This window comes from Mustela nivalis (assembly GCF_964662115.1).
Source record: "Mustela nivalis genome assembly, chromosome: 20".
Lineage (NCBI taxonomy): Eukaryota > Metazoa > Chordata > Mammalia > Carnivora > Mustelidae > Mustela > Mustela nivalis.
The window spans coordinates 25201950-25223482 of NC_139039.1; the positions used below are offsets into that span (position 1 = coordinate 25201950).

Sequence of the window (21533 nt, forward strand, 5' to 3'; positions counted from 1 at the left end):
GTTCAAACCCAGAAAAAGTTATCCTCCCCCGCAAAAGCTTAAAAGGACAGGATGAGCTCCTTTAAAAATCACTGCTGACAAACTCCACAGCTAGTCTCAGTGCTACAAAGGGGGTGAGCTCAGGAAAGAGAATCAGGAAACAGCTTTCTGTTTAATTAGGTGTGACACCTTAGCTGGTCATTTGACCACTCTGGGCCTCACTGCTTAATTTAACTTACAGGATTAATAGTACCTGCCCCATTCACACAACAAGTCTGTTGGGAGGACAAAATCATATAATAAATATTAAAAATTGAATATATATAAAAATAAAGCCCATGCTGTGTCCAATGTTGTTTCACTGTTGTTGTTTCCTCTTCTAGGTTAGTGTTCTACTCATCCACTGCTGAGTGTCTAGGGTCTCCCCTCATTTAGCCCACCATCAGTCAGACACTGTCCTCTCACTCACCATCCCACAATCCCTTAATCAACAGTTCAAATCATATGGCCATGGCTGAGTCATTGCCAGGACTGAACCATGTCATCGCTAATACCATCCAAAGACTTTAATTTTCCCTTCACTTTGAGGTCCATAAACCATATTTCCCAAGTCTATTCTGAGCCTAAGGCCAGTTGGAGCATGCCCAAAGAGGAAAGCCTTTGTCTCTGGACACCCAAACCTGGACTAGCTCCCTGTGCCCAGCAGCATTCTGCCAGCTGAAGCATATCTGTCTTTCTTCCTGAAGATGACTTTCTGAAGCTCCCACTGTAGGAGCTGGGGCCTGTTCTAACAATAGTAATGGAGGCACTCCCCTATTGCTTCCACACTCTTGTCTGTCCTTGGGCAGGGATATGCATGGAATCTAAACCAGCTGCCCCTTTAACATGACAGTATGACCTTGAGCAGTGCCCTGACCAGCTGAGCTAACTACCTAGCACTTTCCTAGCTAAGTGCTCAATAAATTCTTGGCCAAGTAATGATTAGGACTTGTTATGGGCTGAATGGTGTTTCCCCCTACCAAATTTGTATGTTCAAGTGCTAACCTCCAATACCTCAGAAAGTAATTGTATCTGAAGTAATAGGTCTTTAGACTTAATAGAGCATTCAATATGACTGGTATCCTTATGAGAAGAGAAGATTTGGATACAGGACACACGTGCATGCATAGAGGTAAAATGATGTGAAGACACACAGGGAGAAGAGAGCTGTCCACAAGCCGAGGAGAGAGGTCTCAGAAGAAACCAACCCTGCCAATACCTTGATTTTGGACTTCCAGCCTTCAGAACCATGAGAAAATAAATTTCTACTATGGAAGTCACTCTTTCTGTGGCATTTTGTGATGGTGGCCCCAGGAAACAAAAACAAACCTAACTAAGAACATGTAAAAAGAGTAGTCACAGAGAGGCAGTCAGTTGTGGTGTGGAACTTACATGATTACCTGCAGTGGGGAATGTGTTTGGGGGAGGAGGGTCCATCCTTCTTTCTTGGACAACCCTATGGGCCCACCAGCAGGCCTCAAAATGAATAACCAACAGTGTGGAACAGACTTTCCTAACAGTAAGGCATGAAGAGGCTGCTATCTGGGTATTTATGAGACCTCTCTCTGTGTTACATTACGAGCAGATATTATTTTTCCATTTTACAGAAAGGGGACCTGGGTTCCACAATGGGTCTGCAGTCAATTTAGAATAGAATCACAGCTGCATATTTTCCATCTACAGCACACGCTCGCTGATCTTTGCTCCCTCTCCTTTCTCATTTCTGCTTGCTTTTCAGCAAACCTTAGAGTGTACACCTAACTATACAGCTATTTGGAAAGTGGGGAAGAACTGGAGGGGAAAGCCAATATTTAGCAATAGAAAAAAATTGCAAAACATCTTTGCCGACATAGCGCATGTAAGGCAAAAGCTGAGAGCTCAACTAATTATTCCACGCCTCTCCTTGTGGCTCTGAAGCTGGATTAAACAGAAGTAAACTGCAATGAGTATTGAAGAGTCTGTCCCCATGGGTACAGACGATAGAAGGAAGCCTGCATATTGGGCAGATGATCGGAAGAGATGCTCAGACCCCAGAGAAGACAAAGACTCTGCGCTTTACCAACACACAAGCTTTGTGGGCTACTGGCCCTCCCTCCCCCACAGGGAGCCTGGCACCTGTGTCTGCTCTCTGCCCTGCTCCTGGTTTCTCTCCTAGTGTGAGGACACCAAACTGCTCCTTCCAGCACCTGCGTTACATGGCCCTGACCCTGGTCTCGGTCACCAGGATCCTGCTTGTTTTCCTCTTGGTCCCCCATTCATCAACAAGACTTACGGTACCTGCTTTGTGCATGGCTGTAAACAGCTTAAGCCCCATTCTGCAAGGCTGGAGGTGAGAGACAATTTCCACAAGGGCTGGCAAGACTGGACCCAGGGGCTTCGCCTTCATCCCTGGAGATCCAGCTTTCCCAGTGACTCCTCTCTGTGATCACTCCTGCCACTCCCAGCCCTCACTTTCCTGCTGTGCCCCCTGCTCCTTACATGTACCCCAGTTCTCACACAACTCCCAGGGCCACCCTGGGTCAGATCCTGGACTCCACTATAAAAAATCTTTCTGAGCTTTCCCAAACCACGCAGTAGCTGATGAGACTCTACCCAGTCTGACTTCCCTGTTTTCTCTTCCATTTTATCCCCTGTACCTCTTCCTTTCTTTCTGGTTCTAGCATGCTTTTCTGCCCTTTGAATGCCCCAGGCACAATCCTGCCTCAGGACGTTTGCATCTGCCCTTCCCTCTGCCTACAAAACCTCTTGCCAGGTGGTCTCACGACTTACTCCTTCCCCTTCCTCAGGGCTTTCCTCAAATTCACATTCTCAGTGAGGCCCTTCTTGACACCCAGTATTTAAAACTTTACTCCTCACTATCAGCACCCCTAATCCCCTTCTCTACTCTTTTTCATTAGCTCTTGACCATCTGACATGCCAAATATGTATTTATTTTTTGCCTGCCTTACAAGAAGGTAAACCCAAAAAGGGATGGACATTTTCCCACTCTGTTACAGTGGCACCAGTACCTAGAAGAGCATTGGCCATTTGTTGAATGAATGAAGGCACTCCAAGTACAGGTCATTAATTGGAAAACTAATCCACGATGGTAGAGTAAATATAAGAATGAATTCTGATGTTTTTCCTAAGTGACTCATTTGTACTTTAAGTATTTTAAAGCAACCACAGGTTTGTTGCCCTTCCCCTACTGTGGATAGCTAGTCCTCCAGGACCTGCACTGGGCCCACTCTGATCACCTCCTTGTCTTCCTCAAGTCTCAAGAGGACTGGTTTCCAGCAGGTGGCTGTGGACACCTGAGACCCCAGCACAGCTTTCCGCAGCCTCTACAAGCTGGTGAGCAGGAAATGGGAAACCACTCTCTGTACAACGTAAGAATTTCCACTCGCCTCTCTTGCCTCCAGTAACATATACTCTAGCATACAGTCCTGATCATCTTTGCCAAAAAGGGTTTTGTTTTTTTTGAAAAATACATTTTGTTTTTTATTAGTTTTGTCAAGGAGAGATCACACTCTTAGCATCCTTGAATCTATACCATTTCAGGTTACCAAAGAGAAAGTATACTGGAATCCTGTAGTTTTTTAATGTTTAAAAAATATTTATTTATTTATATGGAGAGAGAGAGAATGAAGAAGGGAGGGAGGAGGAGGGGCAGAGGGAAAGTTCGAGAGCCTTACGCAGATACTCCGCTCAGCACAGAGACCCAGAGCTTGATGTGGGGCTCGATCCTACAACCCTGAGATGAGGACTTGAGCCAAAACCAAGAGTCAGTCGCTCAACAGACTGCACCACCCAAGCACCCCTGGAATCCTATTTGTATAGTGTTCATCTGTCTCTGTATATATACTTATGTTTTCATATATTTTAATATTTTGTTTAATATATTTATTTATATATACATGTATATATGCACACACACGTTTATAAAGAAATATACCAATATGCTAATATTTGAGGGTGGTGAAAATAATAGGATTTTTATTTGACTGTATTTTCCACGGTGAGCATATATTATGCATGTGAGAAGAAAAACACCAGTATGTTTTCTTATTTTTTAAAGAAAAAGTACTTGTATTACTTGGGCACATGATTACTGCTAAAGGTCATGCTTCAGATACAGGAAAACACCCAAATTATCCCCTTGAGGTGTGACTGTTCCTTTTACTTTGTGATTTTAGCTTTGACGTCTGACTGAATAAACCAAATAAAGGCAAACTGAAAGAGCGGTGCTGGGTTCTCATGTTTCTATTTACCATGAACGTAAGCCAAGCCTCAGGCTAACGTGGGTCTGGTGGATCAGTGATGCCCCTTTGCTCCATTGCTCCCTTGAGAAATTCTTTGTGGCGTCAAAGCCACCCGTGGAGTCTTAGATCTCTTGTCATACTGGATCCCCTCCCTCGGAGCAGCCACAGTCCCCTTCAATGCTTCCTCTCCTCTCTCCTCTCTCTTCTCAAGGGGTATTTGCCGTCCACTGCTCCCTCCACCTCTGAACCCCAGGCCAACGTGCTCCCTGCTGCTCTGTAAGCCACATCCCCTTCGTCCCCAAACCAATGGTGGAAATCGTGAGATCAAGTCATAACACGTCCTTTTATCCACCACGTGTTCCTTCGATGTTTTGCCTTTTGTCTAAAAGGTCTCTGTTTCTCTGTCTTGCGCTCTGTGTTTGTGCACTGGCTTTAAATGTCATTTCAGGGAGTTGATTACAGATGTCACCATGTTCCGGGGCCCATTCTCCAGCAGATGTCCTGACCTGCCCCTCCCTAACAGCAGTAAGATGTCTTCTTCCTTTTGGGGGTTGCTCCCAGCCTTTTGGGAACACATCTTTCAACCAGTGAAATCTCTGCTCTGTGTGGTTTAAAGAACATGCAACAATCTCCCTTCCCTGGTGTTCGGGACCCGAGATTATCCGGTCCCTATCTGTCTTTCCAACCTAATCTACATGAATGCTCTTTACGAGCCCTCTAGGAGCAAAACCTTTCTCTTTGTTGTGTTCTGTGTTTCTATGTTTTTGCCCCACTCAGGAATCTCCTTCATGATCTGCTCTACTCATTTGAATCTCATCCATCCTTCAAGTCCTCACTGAGGTGTTATTTAGCTTGTGATGCCCTGTGTCCATCCCGGCTCACGGTGACTGTCCCTATTCATCTGGAACTGCTCACATAATTTAAGGATATGTATAAAAAAAATAATGATCTCACAATTCTAGATAAGATGAGCACAGATGTCTGACAGTCTGCTTCCTATGCTCCAATAAAATGAAAAAGGGACTATAAAAATAGGAAGAAATTTCTATTGGGACTGGAACCCAGGAATAGATGTTATTTACATGCCAGAAACTATATATGCTTATGATGTCGTTGGTGTATCCATCAGACATAGCGCAGGTACAGAGCCAAACCAAAAAAAGACGGCCTCGCATCTTTCCCTCACACATCAGAGAGGAGCCTTGGGAGAAGTCAGTGGGGGAGATGTCAGCAGAAACCCTTACTAGAAAGAGTAAGAGCTGGTAATAGTATGAATTTTCATCAGCCGTCTCTTACATGTAAGAAATGAAAGGAGTGTCCGACAGTAAACAGATGGAGAACGTTTACTCACCTTCTTTCTGGGGAAAAAAGAAAAACCAATTTTAGTCAAGGAGAGGATTCTACAACAAAAAAGTAGACTAGAAGCTGCAGAAGAGACACGAAGATGATAACACTTGGATGAGAGTCATTTTGAGAAATGGAACTGCATTGCCGAAAGGACCTGCTAGCCCTCACATGGCCACCCGGGTTCCGCAGACAGAGAGTCTGGCCTTGGGCTCTTCCCCCTGGGGAGTTTTGGGAAGGACACAGCAGCTACCTTTCCACATACAAACTTCAGCTAATCCCCTGTTTTCAGCCCCCCTTCTCACTCCACCTTCTGATGTATCTGCCCTGTCCCAGCCCCGTTCTTGGCACACGGTGCGGGCTGTAGCCTCCCTCGCCTTCCCATCCTCCGGGAATTTAGTCCAATTTTATATCCTTGGAGTCCCCTTTCCATGATATGAATTGCTGCAGGCTCTAACATTTCTAGAGCTCTACCATCATCTACTGAGGCATCGAAAGTCAAAGTAGATGTGTGTTCAATCTGTTGATCTCATCTGAGAGGCTCTCAGAGTTTTAGTCAACCCTTCCCAAGTTACTTTTTAGATTTAATGAAATTTTAATCAAATTACAAATGGAGTATTTTAACAAAATTGACAAAATAATTTAAAGTTTATTTGGAAGACAATATGGTAGACCAACCAAGACAATTCTGAAACATAAGAATTATGGGAAAATGAGCTCATAGGCTGGATAGTAGAATCTTGGTTATAAGAAATAAAGCACAATGATTTTTAGTAGACTGGCAGATCAGTGGAACAGCAAAGAGCAAACAAAAGACAGTCCTAACTATATGCATGAATTTAATTTGTGATTAAAATACTGTTTCAAATCCAGCCGGGGGAAAAAATTAAGGCTGATGATGACAAACTGGGTGAATCATTTGGAATGAAGATAAAACCAGGCTTTACTCTTTGTATGATGCCATAGAATACATTTCAAATAAACTAAAGAGTTAGCTGTTTAGGAGAGAATGAAAAACAATAACAGAACAAGAGAAATTAAAATTCAGCCAATCTTGGGTGGGGAAGACATTAATAACACAAAAGAGGAAAAGGAATCCCAAAGGAAAAGAACCAATAACACTGATTACATAAAAGTGGAAATTTTCTAAAAGCTTAAAACAAAAGCCTTTAAAAGACATAGATAAATCAGATAAAATATCTGCAATTCACTTGACACACAAAGGGATAATAAGATTATTATATACAGACCTTTTAAAATCAATAAGAAAACTATAAGCCCCCCCATGAGAACAAGGGGGTAAAGACACAAATACACAATTTACAAAAGAAGAAACAGAAATGACCAATGAATAAGAAACTATGTTCAAGTCCTCTACTAAGCAAAGAAACAAAAATTAAAACAAGATATTTTATCCACCAAGTCAGCAAACATTTTAAAAACAATAACACCCAGGACTGGTTAGAGATGCAGTAAATAGGGTACCTATGGGTGTGTGTGTAAATTCCTACAGCTTTTTTGAAGAGAAGCAAAGGGTCTTTAACCTTGCATGTGCATTTTGTAGTCCTTTAATATATTTATATTTTGGGATCCATTAAGCCTTCATCTAGGAAATTCTCCTAGGGTAATTTCCCAAGAGATGTGCCCAAATATGTGTGCACAGAGATATAGATACTGAATATTATTTGTAATAGCCAATGGTTTCCATCCACATTAGGTCCAAAAAGGATCTGTTCAATTAATTATTGTGCATTCAAATGATTAATTAAAATTAATCAGATAATTTTAAATAATATTTAATGACTTTGGGTCATGTTATCAGTAGAGTAGACGAAAAAGCACATTCAAATGTGTATAACATGATCCTGGCTTTGTAAAAAGAAATTTGAACACATACACGTTAAAAAAAAAAAAAAACCAACTGTACCAAATGTTAATGGTGATCATCTCTGGGTGGAAGCATATGGGTGATTTAAATTTTCTTCCTTATATTTTTATATATTTTCCAAGTTTCCCATAATAAACATATGTCATCTTTATAAACAGAAAAGTTTTTTTTTTTAATATAATGATCTTCTGAACCAGATTTCAAATTCCTTAAGGGCATTTTTTTTTTTAAACAAACGCATCATCCACAGAACCATAATTCCAGTGATGTTCAGGCCCATGGTGTGATTTCAAATACAGTGGATAATGAAGAAATACTTATCTGGCTAATGAGCCTCCTTCTTGGGTTTTTGTTTACCTTTTCAAAAAACATGTGGCATATCTTTATAATATTGGACCATCATCTCTTTTTCATGTGGGCTTGTGATACATACAGCTGTGGTTCTGTGGGCAGCAGAGAGCAAACCCGTCTTCTGGAAGGGTTAATTTCAGGCCTCCTGGCTCCCTGTTCAGCTTTCATCTCAAAGGCCTCCAAGGCTCACCAGCTCAGGAAAAGGATTTTTGTTTTACAGTTGGATATATACACAAAGGCAGAGCCAATGCAAATAAGAAATTCCCGGTCTGCAAATAAACATTTCTTAAGCAACCCAGACAATGAAATGGATAAGAGCCTTCTCTCCCAGAACCTTTTTGTAATTACATTTTTATTGACTTTTCAGAGGAAATGAAAGAGGCTACCATATAATTGATGAAAAGAAAAAGAAGTAATAAACCAAGCCAGAAAAAGTCTCGAGGAAATGTATACGCAAGGTAAAATAAGTCTAATATGGAAATCCATTATATAATGTTGAAGTTACGTAACTACCTAAACATGCTGGTTTGGCTGCAGAAAGAGCAAGGTGTGGTGCTGGGATAGAGAGCTCATGAGGGCTTGGGTCCCTTTCGAAATTCGTCCATCTTCTGGATGTTCTAAATGCTCAATTTCAAAAGCAGTTATTAGTACTGAATTCTGAATTCTGCATGAAGAAATTGTGAATGGTGGAGAGTGTGGGCGTGCATGTGTTAACAAAACACTTAAGTTGTCTTATTTTAACCTTGCAGCCAAGATGATGAATTAATTACTTGGTGAACATACATAAACACATACGTAAGTATTCTCCAAAGGATCAGTACCTCAGGGCCCCTCTGGCACCAAGTGGTCACATACACTGTATTTTCCACATAACCATTAATGTACTTTGAATTAGCAACTCCAAATGGCTAGCCAGAATTATGAGTAGAGGTCAGAGAGCAAGGTGGTGGACCTTCAATTTACATATGTCCTGCACCCTAGTATTTAAGTAGACATACTCCTCACCCCCTTACACACCTATGCTTTGAGTAATCCCACAGTGTTCTAGATGGGAGAGTATCATACCCTCCAGATACTGAGGTAGAAAAAAGGTTAAGACCTGCTGACACTGAATGGCTAAAATTAGCAAGTCAGGAAACAACAGATGTTTGTGAGAACGTGGAGAAAGAGGACCCCTCCTACACTGTTGGTGGGAATGCAAGCTGGTGCAGCCACTCTGGAAAACAGCAGGGAGGTTCTTAAAAAGTTGAAAATAGAGCTACCCTATGACCCAGCAATCACACTACTGGGTATCTACCCTAAAGATACAAATGTAGTGATCCAAAGGGGCATGTGCACCCGAATGTTTATAGCAGCAATGTCCACAATAGCCAAACTGTGGAAAGAACCTAGATGTCCATCAACAGATGAATGGATAAAGAAGATGTGGTGTATATATATATACACAATGGAATACTATGCAGCCATCAACAGAAATGAAATCTTGCCATTTGCAATGACGTGGATAGAACTAGAGGGTATTACACTGAGTGAAATAAGTCAATTAGAGAAAGACCATTATCATATTATCTCCCTGATATGAGGAGTTTGAGAGGCAGAGTAGGGGGTTGGGGGGTTAGGAAGGAAAACATGAAACAAGATGGGATTGGGAGGAAGTCAAACCATTAGAGACTCTTAATCTCACAAAACAAACTGAGGGTTGCTGGGGGGTGGGGGTAGGGAGAGGGAGGTTGGGTTATGGACATTGGGGAGGGTATGTGCTATGGTGAGTGCTGTGAAGTGTGTAAGCCTGATGATTCACAGACCTGTACCCCTGGGGCAAATGATACATTATATGTTAATAAAAAATAATTTTGAAGAAAAGAACTACTGACATTGATAAAAATAGAAAAGGCAAGCTCATCTAATCTTTGCATAAATTACAACTAATATTTTGATGACAGAACCATGCCAGCTGATCTTGACAGGAAGAAATAACAAGAGGAATATTACAAGAAAATATCTAATGGGAATAAAAGTTCAGCCCTGACCCTGGGCCCAAAGGTCAATGGCAGAAACACAGGGGGAGGCATACATCGTTAAGTAGTGGTTCCTTGTGAAGAGTGCCAAGGGGGTTCAGGTACTGGGGTGCTAACCAGAAATTCAGGCCTAAGCTCCATACATGGATTTAACAGAATTTAGAATGAACCCGTTCACATACTCTCTTTTGCCCTGGTCAGAGCGGGAAAGGCAGGCTGTGGGGATCTGGAGGGTTTGAGGACTTCTGAAATAATATATACTGAACTGTTTTCTGTGATTCCCATGCTGCTAGAGCCAGGTCACCTCCAACCTGCCACGCTCAGATGGCCTCACCACACAGAACCCATCTTTTCATTGACAGGCACAGAATAGCTGGGGGCTAACAGAAACCATGCTGCTCTTTGTGACCAAAGGAAGGAGACTGAGTCTTCCTCATTGACTTATGGAGATGTTGTGACTTGATAAAAAGCCACGTGATGGGAGCCATCCTCTACCCCCAGCACACACATGCAGGCCCACAGGTGTTCTAGAGGCACCATAGTGGCTGGAAGAGAACTTGGGCTTTGGATTTTAAGAGCCCCAGCTCTGTGACTTCTGTGAAGTTGACATCACTTCCAAGAACTGTCATATACATGAGATACATTTATCCTGCCTACCACATAGTGAGCACTCTGCAGTATCTCCCTCCCCACCAACACCCCACCGCCCCCCACCCCCGGGGATGGAGGCAGCAGGTATCTAAGATCCTAGAGACTCACACTTTTCCTCTCTATTCAGTTTTGGAATAATTCCTCATTTGTGACCCCTGACCTTGAACCTGGGAAAATCTGATTGTCCTTTTTTTTCCAGCTCCTCCCAAATTTAAATGAAGTGCCCTCCTTTGATGTCTGAGAACCAATACCATCTCTATAATTCTCTGCCTTAGATTGTAATGACAAAAAGCAAATAGAACTGATACTTGATGTGTGCGTTATGGTTGCTGACATTATTTTGGGCACTTCCCTGTACAGACTCTTATTCAGACTCATGGTACCAGAAATCCATTTGGATATGCCTCAACTATGCAGTTCCCCTTCCTACTTGCAAATCAGACTTCATTCTCTGTTAATCTCCGGGAAAGAATTCATTCATTCATTCATTCATGTGTCTACCTGCTCACTTGCTAACTAATTCAACACGTATCCACTGAGTGCCTATCCTTTGCCAGACCTGGGTCAAGAGCTGATGATGCAGAGACTGAATCAGGGGTGATCACTGGTCCTCGGTCAGCCAGGGAAGGCGTGCCCCTTTACCAGTGCTTGACAATGGGTTAAGTGCTCTGGTGGGGGGATGGGAGAGGCCACCAGAAAAGGAAGGAGCCTTGAGTTCTTCCCAGAGGTATCAGGGAAAACTGCAATAAAGAGATATGAAGACTAAACCATGAAAGTCAAAGTTGGAGTTAGTCAAACACATAGGTTTGTTAAAGGGAATTTCAGACTGTCAGGACCTCCTGAGGAAAATCAGGGAGGCATGGATGTGCACAGTAGGCACAGGGAACATTCTGCGCCTTTGCAGGAAATGAACAACAGTGGGCTTCCAAATTCATTTCCAAGAATCTGGAATGGCCAACTTTCTCAAGAAATAGTGTAGAAAGTCTTGTTTATCCTCAGAGACTTTCCTGGGTCTTTGAGTAGATTTTGTATATTTGTATACAAAGATATACATTGGGCAAACACCACATTCTAGCCACTTATACGTGTCATGAACATATACTAGACCATTTGGCCCCACAACAAACCCACTCACAAGATATCAACCTCCCACTTACAGCTGAATTCCCTCTGGCCACCGAGATCATAAGTAGAAAATCCAGGCCCTTCAATCCTCAGAAGTGCAAGCTCCAGATCCCTACTAGAAGCAGGTGTTTGCCATTTGCCTTTGTACTGTGTTTGAAATGCAGGTTTTTCTGCTTATGTAAGCTGATGCCAAAACAGACAAGCTTCAAGCAAAATACCATTGTGGTTCTGCTCAACAATGCCAAGGTGAAATCAACAACATTCAGTTTCCTCAGACAGAAGAAAAAAAAAAAAAAAAAAAAAGACTAAAGCAGGATTTTGGTAGGCAGAGGGAAATGGGTAACTTCAATAATTAACCCCAAAGAGCTAACTTTGGATCACAATTAAATCCTCATTCAAAATAACCCATTTCTTATGCAAATAGAAAATCACCTCCTCTTAGGTTTCTATAAAGCAAACTAGCAATGGAACAGGAACATGTGAGTTCTTTAAAAACATTAACGGCAACGAAATCGACCTTAAAATCCCCACTTGCGTGGGAAAGCCTGAATGCCTCAGTAGGTTACTGCCAGATAGATGTTTTACCTGTACTTTTCATAGGTATGAATAGAACAGGTGTGGGCATGTATATTTAGTATAAAAATACAGGCCACAGGCCATACAGACATCTAGGTGGATGATACAGGAGCAGATGAGACTGATGAAACTCTATGAGGGACCCAGAAGGTCATATCTTAGGACCTGTCAGGACCATCTCCTTATTCAGCCATAACAAGGTTCAGAGGCTAAGGGCCAGGCTAAGACACTAGGTGTACCAACTTTTAAGGGTAAGTATTGGAGGTTGGCCTGATAATGAAGGCCCAATGCGGCATGGAGACCAAGGGGTAAAGAAAAATCCAGCTACACCTCTCAAGAAAACTCTCAGAGGCAGTGTTTTCAAGAAGAAATGGTGTGTTTTATAGAGACAATATATGGGAAATTGGAGTTTTAACACTTTCATAATCCAAGCTCACCTGGGGTTTTTCCATCCCTACTAGAACTAAGTAATTTTGGTTTGAACACTACCCTGTGGAAGAGGAAAGCCATCCCAAATATTATGGGGAATTCCTAAGAGGCTCTTGGGTTTCCAGGACCTCTGCCTCCCTGGCATCCTAGATAGTCTTTAACAGTCCCTCTAGATCAATGCCCCCAGCTTCTCCATCTCTCCCTCTCCCTGGGTATTGAACGTGCACTGGCTACATCAATGGCTCCCTTGTCTTTTAGCTTCCAGTGTGGAAGAGTGGGTATATAGCACTTAACAGGTCAACTCACAGGTGACCTTGACCGGCCCATAGACAGGACTTTAAGCTCTGAGGAAGGGCACTGAGGGGAGCTCCTAACTTAGGATCTCAGACCAAAGCAGAAGCCCAAGTGCAGGTTCAGATTTGAAAACCAAGGCATAGGTGAGGCCCAGTTCCTGGGACGTACTCCTGAGGGGGAATGGAAGGTGCAACTGTCAAACCACAGGAGAGGTCAGAGGTTAGCAACAAAGCCTTGTCCCGGCCAGCCAAACTGTAGGTGACATGGCACTGAGGCCAGCCCCTACTCAAGTAGTTGCGTCCAGGTTGGTCTGAGAATTTGACCTTCTCTCCTCATGGTAACTGGAGAAATCAGTATGGAAAAAGTGAGTGTGGGGCTGACCCATGCCCCCGTTCCATGGAGGCACAAAAATGTTTATATTTGTGTTATTAAAGAAACTAAATTATGTCATCCAAGACATAATAGGAAGAATGAACCATGACCAAAATATATTTAACGAAAATAAGCAGGGAGTGTGTGTGTGTGTGTGTGTGTGCGCGCGTGTGTGTGTATAGAGGGGGAAGCTTTGGTATTAATAAACTACCACAAATTTCCTCTGAGTCCCATTTTAATATTACTATCAAATAGAAAAGAAAGAACATAAGGTAAGTGCATCCATTCTCTAGAAAACAGTAATTGAAGAAAAACTTCCTGTGGCTGTTAATCTCAATAACAAAAATGAATACCTGTAGAGCACCTTACTTTTTCCAAAATACTTTCAGATATATTGCCTCATTTCAGATATAGTATGGAAAAATCGAGGACTGGTTAGGTTATGGTGGCTCAGTCAGGACAAAGAGGTAAGAAGCCATGGCATGAGGAAAACATCCCAGTCTCTGACACCAGAGTTATGGTTTTACCACCGTGGCACAAGCCATTGGCCTCATGAGGAGGGGAAAGCCCCCACGACTGAGCACTCAATTAATCTTGACTTGTCAGTTAGGAAAGAAACAAGGTAGGGCTGCCCCCACCCCCAACCTCATGCCATCAAATGCTTTTTGGCCTTTCTCAGTAGTACCATCCACAGTTATGGGAGAAAATCATCCCACATGATAAAGGACTAGAACTGGTAATGTATCACATATGATTAACTTACTGGCTAATGACATTACAATTTACTTATCAAATTACCACACACAAAAAACCCAGACCTGTATAAATGATCTAATTATTTACCAGCAAATATCAGTCTTCAGAATTAATTAAGGCAAATGAATTGTAGTCATGCACCTAAGTAATGTCCTTGTCTGCTCCATCTTCCCAAATTTGAATTAAATCAGTGATATACTCTTGGTGACTACAGGCAATAAATATCTACTTATTAATCTCTAGCTCAATCACAGAAAATTAAATATAATAATGTTACACGGTTTAAAATTCATCTTTCGCATTGGTCAACTCTCCAAACATCATGGCTGGTGAGTAGTCAGATAATGAACGTGGTTAAGTTGCCATAATTTTTATTCCTCTATAATTAACTCAACTCTGTATTAATTAACTGGCAGACAAATAAAAATACTTTGGGTGGGTGAGCAACAAAGTGATAAAATAATTGTGGATATTTTGAGACTCTGCTCAGATAAAGAAGAGCTTGGACCCATCAAGACAATACCTCTTTTGATTTATACTCCTTTATCATGCATGACCTTTGCTGACCCAGGCCTGAACTTCAGGGTAGATAGACAGTTGGTGAGTCATAGCTTGTAACCAACAGGGGTGCTGGTATTAAGGAGCTTAGAATTTGCTGAAGAGTGAGTTAGCACAACAATCTTCTAGGCTGTTCCCAGGAGAAGAGTGGACTCCTGGGAAAAGAGCCTGAGATCCCTCTTTCTTTTTTGATTCAAAATTACCAAGACTGCCAGACACTGTGGGGTAACCATCACAAAGGTAGAAATTAAGAAAAGGCTGTGTGAAGTCACTTGGTGAGCTGCTTTGAATTCTGTTCAGGCTAGATTCACTCCCTACCCTTCACACCGCAAGAGTAACATACTTCCCTTTGGTGTTGCTGTGGGCATGGCCACGTGACATGCTTTGGTCAATGAAATGTTAGCAAGCTGGAAATGTGTTTGCCCATTTGGGCTTGCATCTTGCGCTTGTGGGTGAGAAGGCCATGCCCTCTGTAGTTTACTGACTCCAAAAGAATGACAGCCATGTGGAGCAGGCTTGAAGCCAACCTAGAGCCTGGGGCCAAGCCCAGAGGAGTCAGCTCACATCGGTCAAAGCATAGTTGGTTTGTAGACTTAAGAGGAATAAGTAAACGCTGGTGTTGGATGTCACCAACATTTTGTGGTTGTTAGTTATGCATCGAGAATTGTGTGAAAAATTAACAAGTCACCCTGTGGAGAAAAAGGACACAGGGCAAATGAATATTGACGGCCCAACACTGAAGGAGAATGGGAGTTCTGGGGTTGAAGACCCCCCAGCCCCCGAATCTGTCCCCAGTCGCAAGTCATCATGGAGAGAGGCTTACCACCCCCAGGGACTGGCTGAGTGAGCGAAAGGCAAGGGCTGCAATCCTAAAGAGGTGTAACCCTGGGAGCTCACACTTTGTGAGGTTCGCCCTCGGCCAACCATCACACGTGATGTTACAGATCTAGAAGCTGCATGGAAACCAGTCAGGGTAGCTGCCAGTGGGGAAAGAGAACAAGCCATATCTGTTCTAAGACTAGGGCAGCAGTACCTTCTAAAGGTGAAACTGAGTTCTGGGCACCAGCAATGAAGTGAGAATAATTAGTACTCATCTTTGGACGTGCGCACAATCTAAGAATTCTAGAATAAGCCACGGAAGGGGGTTCTCAGAATGGGGTGGTGCATGATGGGTCTCCTGCTCATCTGGGAGGTTTAGATCTCTTGTTGTTTTGTTTTGAGTTGCTACTTGAGGAGGATATCATTTAGGCTCCACACTGGTAATATGTGGCTTATCAGTAATCCTAAGAAGAGATATGATGGCCTGGGCTCCAAAGGAACCCAGGTAGACCACACACATACACACACACACCCCACAATCACTAACTCTGGGCTCTTACTGTTCCCCTCATGGAGTCCCCTTTTCCAGAACCCACTATCTGCCTACTTCTACCACTTGGGCAAAACCCATTTATGAATTCATATACTCATTAGATTTACTTCCGAGGCACTGTGTGTGTGTGTGTACACATACACAACCATCATATACTGGGAGATAGAGTTTCCTTTTGAAAATTAACTATACTGTAATTTAGGGCTTGGAGATTTAGCTAATCATTAGAATTCTTGTCTTGATGAGGTAGTTCTAATCCAAATATTGTCAACATGGAGAAAAGAGCTTCTTTGCAAATTTTCCCTTTGAATATGACTTCCAATTCCTGAGAGAACACATTTTTTGAGAAATGGAAATACCTTCTTCACAAAGAATCTACTACCTAAAATTTGCTACAATGGGTTAAAAAAATTGTTTTTTCATTTCCCTTGGCAAATATTTCCAGCATGGAAATAACTTTTAGTGTCATCAATAATCTATGGACAGTTGAACCCAAAATATTATTGCTTAGACAAAAAGAAATGAGCTTTGTGGTTTTTGTTTTTTGTTTCTTTAACACATTCTTTTCTTGACTGGAGGCTATACTGATGCTCTCCAGAGGACAAGAGCCAGTAGAATGTTGCTATACAGAGAGAGGTGTCTTAAGGAATTGACTCATGATTATGAGGCTAGCAATTCTGAAATCTGCAAGGCCAGCCAGCAGGCTGGATACCTAAGGAAGAGTAGATGCTGTAGCTCTAGATCAATGGTAGTCTGGATCCAAATTCCTTCTTCCTCGGGGGACCTCGATCTTTTTCTTCTTAAATACTTCACTGCTTGGAAGCTTTCTCAAAGTCTATGGATTTGTCAATCGCCCCCCCACACACACACAAAACAGTACTTTCATAATAACATCTAGACTTGTGTTTGTCCAAAGACTTGGTACCATGATTTAGCCAAGTTGACACATAAAATTAACCATAATAGAAGCAAAAGGCAATTTTTTTTTTAGATTTTATTTACTTATTTGACAGAGAAGAGATCACAAGTAAGCATAGAGACAGGCAGAGAGAGAGGAGGAAGCAGTTTCCCCGCCGAGCAGAGAGCCACGCAGGGCTCGATCCCAGGACCCTGGGAACATGACCCAAGCCGAAGGGAGAGGCTTTAACCCACTGAACCACCCAAGGGCCCCTCCAAAAGGTAATTTTCAAAAAATAATTGGCAAAAGTTGGGTATAAAATATATTGTAACAAGCAAACTTCCCATATCGTGCACATTCTTTTACAGCTGATGATGTATTTTTTTTTAATCAAAAGTATCTAGCTTTTTGTTGAAATAATCTGATAATCCTATTATCATTATCCCCACACTGGAAAATGTACATATTCTCACCTATACAAGTTTGCCTATATTAGCCAATCCATAAATCTCCCACGTTACGAAACCTTGGCTTATAGAAGTCTCATGGCAGTGCAAAAATGAGATCTGTACCTTGACGGCATTAAGAAAAACATTTTTCACAGGATCACTAAACCACTGGGAAGACAACCAAACCGTTTAACATCTTAGATGTTCCCGAGACAGAAACAGCTCCAACCTGATTCGATCACCTTTTAAATGTGGGAGAGAACGTAATCACCTTAGCATATGGTTTAAAAAAAAAAAAAAGGTACAGTGTTGATTAAGAAGTAGCTATTAGAAACTGTGGCCAGCCAAGGACAGCTTTTGATTTAAGCACAACCTAAAAATGCTCTCTCCTTGTAGAAGCAACTCTGCCCAGTTCTGGAGTCTGGCTCCAAGCAGGTCAGAATCCGAGCCCCACCCTTTGTCTGCTTTCTGACCTTAATCCATGACTTCACAGTTTCTGAGTCTCACTTTCTTTGGCAACACTGAGATGATATTGCTTACGGTACAGTGGTCTCGAACAGTTAAATGAGATACTACCTGAAAGTGACTAACGCACTCTGGATATGTAATAGAGATTCAATAGACGCTAGCTATCTTTGGGTTCATTGTGTTCTCATAAGATATTAATTGCTTGGAGATAAAACCAAGCGGGAGAGAAAAGTCATTTTCATCTCACCAACCACACTGATAATGCAAAACCAAATAACACGGATGCTATTAATTGGAGATGAGTCACCTAGTCTGCGTCTGTTAGCAACTGGCAATTTCCTCTCGGGAACTCTGCCTGCAGTTGGGACCCACCAGGACCACGTAAGCAGGGCCTTGCTGGTGACCACGTGGCTTACGTGGCAGTTCTGGTGTAGTGAAGGGAAGAAAAGAATCATTTCCTTTTCTATATCCACGTAGACTTTCACAAACAAAATTAAGATATTGAAACATAAGGTCTTAAAAACAGTGGAATTAATTGTGCCGCTACAGAGTATATTGAAACAACATAAGCAGAATGAGATATTTTTAAAGCAAGCACGTAGGAAGGATTTACTTGTCTCATCAACCCTTTTCCATCTGAGCTGGTTCAAATGTGCCTTTCTTGATCACCTGAACATTTACGGCATCCAAGGCTTTAAGGATGACTCTGGGATTTCCAGAGCCAGGTGCCCTCTACCTTTTGGGATCACCTTGTGATCCATCAGCTGACAGAGGGAATGAAAGGAGAGCCATATTCTACTTGTTTTGCTTCTCCTGCTGGCTACCTACCCGTGTTCACATAACAGAAGCAGAAAGAGGAAAAAAAGTTGCACAACAACCCTACATTTGGAAATGACTTTTTTCCATCCACTTTCCAAAGGAGTCAAGACACCTCCTCCACCAGGATTCTGCTGAGAGCAGTTTTTTCTGCAGGGACCGAGAACTTGGTGTAGGGAATAGGTTAGCCATAGTTTTATTTCCACAGGATCTGAAGAGCTGCTGGTGGCTGGAAAGCTATAGATGTCCTCAGCCTCTGGGACAAGGGACCGAACAGGAAGACACTTCCCCTGCAGGGACTGAAGAATCAATGAGCCTCAGCCTGGCCCTGAGACACTGGCCCTGGGCCTTAGGGAGGGACACTGAAACAAAAGCAAAGCTCAGTGTCCATTTCCCATAAGCATTTAGTTTTGCAGTCTAGGGCTCGAGTGTGCCTAGGGGAAGGAGAAGCATTGCTCCCACCTAGCACAGCATCTGTTGGAGAAACTCTAAAATCAGCTGCAGCCTCAGAAATATCGGGCGAGAGGGGCACCCTCCCTTCCATCCACCCTCCACCAGCCAGGAGGCCCCAGACTGTGGCACCTCACCCACAGCTCTGAGGCCAGAGAGGGGTGCTGGGAGGAACAAAGGGCTGGGGATGGAGAGGGGTCTCCAGGGTAATTGCCATCGGGATCCACGAGGCCCCAGAGCAAATGCCAAGACCCTAGCCAGCTAGAATGGGCTTCCAGAGATTTTGCTGTTGGGAGCTAAGCGGGGCACCAATGCCGTGCTCCTGTTCCTTCCACTCAAATTCCTGGATGGCTGCCCCAGGCCAGGGGCCCTATGGACAACAAACGGTAACTGTGAACATCCAGGACCGGCCTGACCTTGGGAGCACGTTAGGAGAGAAAGGGCTGGGCCAGGCAAATGTTTTATTTCAAGAGCCCCTCACTAGGGTATCCCTTGATGGCTGAAGTTGTTGAACCCTGGGCCCCTGGCTGCCGTATCCCCACATACAAATAACCCAGGATGTTCCTGATAGGACTGCGGCAAGAAAAACAAATGACCAAACCACTAAAGAGTTGGGACAGTAGACTTTCTGTTTGTCTAAGATTGCCCCTGACCTCACGCCTCGTCCTGTGGTCTTGCACCCCTACTTCCTGGCTCAGCAGACAAGGAAGCCGGTCTCTGCAACTGAACGGAAAGGAGGCAGTTGGCAAGACATTCAGTCTGGCCACTGTTACTACGGGGTCTTCCTGCCGCCTGTTCTCCCCCTTCTTCTCCCCGCCCTCCAGCCCCCCCAAAAGCTCAGCGAGTCAATGTCAGGTGCTGGGACATGCACAAGACAAGGCAGCTGGGACAGCTGTCCCTGGCCTCTGGGTAGGCCCCACCCATCTGTTCCCTTGTTTGTCTTGTGAAACAGAAGAGGGGCATCTCCATGGCGGGGAGTCACAGAGCAGGTGGTCAGATATGGGGGGTCAGTGATGTGGGCCCGGGAAGACAGGATCCAGGAAGAGAAAGGGAATGAATGAGAGCTGGAGTCTCTGCTCCAGAGGAAAGAGGCTCCCAGGGGAAGCTGGTCCCACCGATGTCACAGTGGGCAGAGATGGCACCCTGGGTTAGCTTATCCTGTCCTATCAAAGACACTGCTGTTCCTTGAGGCTTCAAGGGAAGAAGCTGAGTGAGTCTTACTTTTGAGAGAAGGGTGGTTGACAAATCTGGCCAGCAAACCCGAGGGATCTGTACAATATCCCTCTCTTAAATGTGTTTTCCAGGATCTGTGCTCACCTTTTAAACTACCACCTGCTGATGTATACCCAGTCCCTCATGTGCCTCTCCTACCCAGCCCACACTATCTAGGGACAAAATGTCTTCTTGCTCAACCATGTCCCCATGAAACCTCCCTCGGTGTCAGCGTTGGGAAAGCCATCAGATGGCAGTTAGGTCAGGCACATTCCTTTGTTTCGGGTTATAGTCAAACTAGTTTCCCTCCCCTAGGCCCCCCTTACCCTGGTGCTCAGCCCTTATATTTGCCTTCTCTAGCTGTTTATTTTGTCAGCAGGAAGTATCACCTGTCCATTTGCCTGCTAATGGACTGTACAATCATAACAGCCAACCTACTTCGGCCCCAAGAGAGGAAAAGAAAAGGACTGTTTGTGGCCCAGGCCAAACATCCAGGTTGGGGGGCAGGGAGGGGAGGGCGGGGCAGTGGCTGGGCAGGAGGAGGGGCTGTGGTTCAGTGGAAACAGAGAAAATAAGAACATTTCTGACCCACCAGCAACACACAAAGTGCCGTGGTTGCGGGGGTGGCCCGGATTATCCCACTGAATGGAGGAAGAAACTGGAGCCCAGAGAGGGTAACGGGCTTTCCAGGTTACACAGCCAGTGAGCACAGTGAGAGGCAGAACAGGGATTCGAATCCCAGTCTATCAGTGGCCAAAGCCACCAACTCTGGCAGCTGCCTTGTGGTTTAGAGGCTGCCCCCGCCCCCGGAGTGGGTGATGTACTCCCAGGTGTCCCAGGCACCTGAGCAGACACGGTTGCTCTCTTACCAATAGGACCAAATCAAGATCAGTACCCAGGGGCCGGGGATCAGCATGGCTTGAGGGAACTTGCAGAAGCCATTCCTGTGATCAGACTAGAGGGTTGGGGCCCAAGCAGCAGGCAGTAGGCCAATAGGAAGGAGAGGCTCTTCCTTTCAACTCCACTGTGGAGAAGGAGGGACCTTTCTGTCTTCCCCACTCAGTGACCTTCCAACCACCAGGACCTACAGAAACCCCAAGAGCATGGCTGGCTGTGAGAAGGAAGCTTATTAGCATTATATTTGAGCCCCTCACAATAAAACACAAAACACACAAAAAGCAATTCTGAAAATTCATGAGTTCGTATTATTAGGAATATATATAGGTCTCGATAGTAAGCTCTGGTCC

The 21533-nt window shown here is 43.7% G+C and overlaps 1 protein-coding gene across 3 annotated transcripts in view; it reads right to left on the reverse strand.

Annotated features, from left to right (window-relative positions):
• LOC309855408 (uncharacterized protein) overlaps positions 1–21533 on the reverse strand; it is a 332305-nt gene that overhangs the window by 82418 nt on the left and 228354 nt on the right. The gene's annotated exons all lie outside the window — the stretch shown is intronic.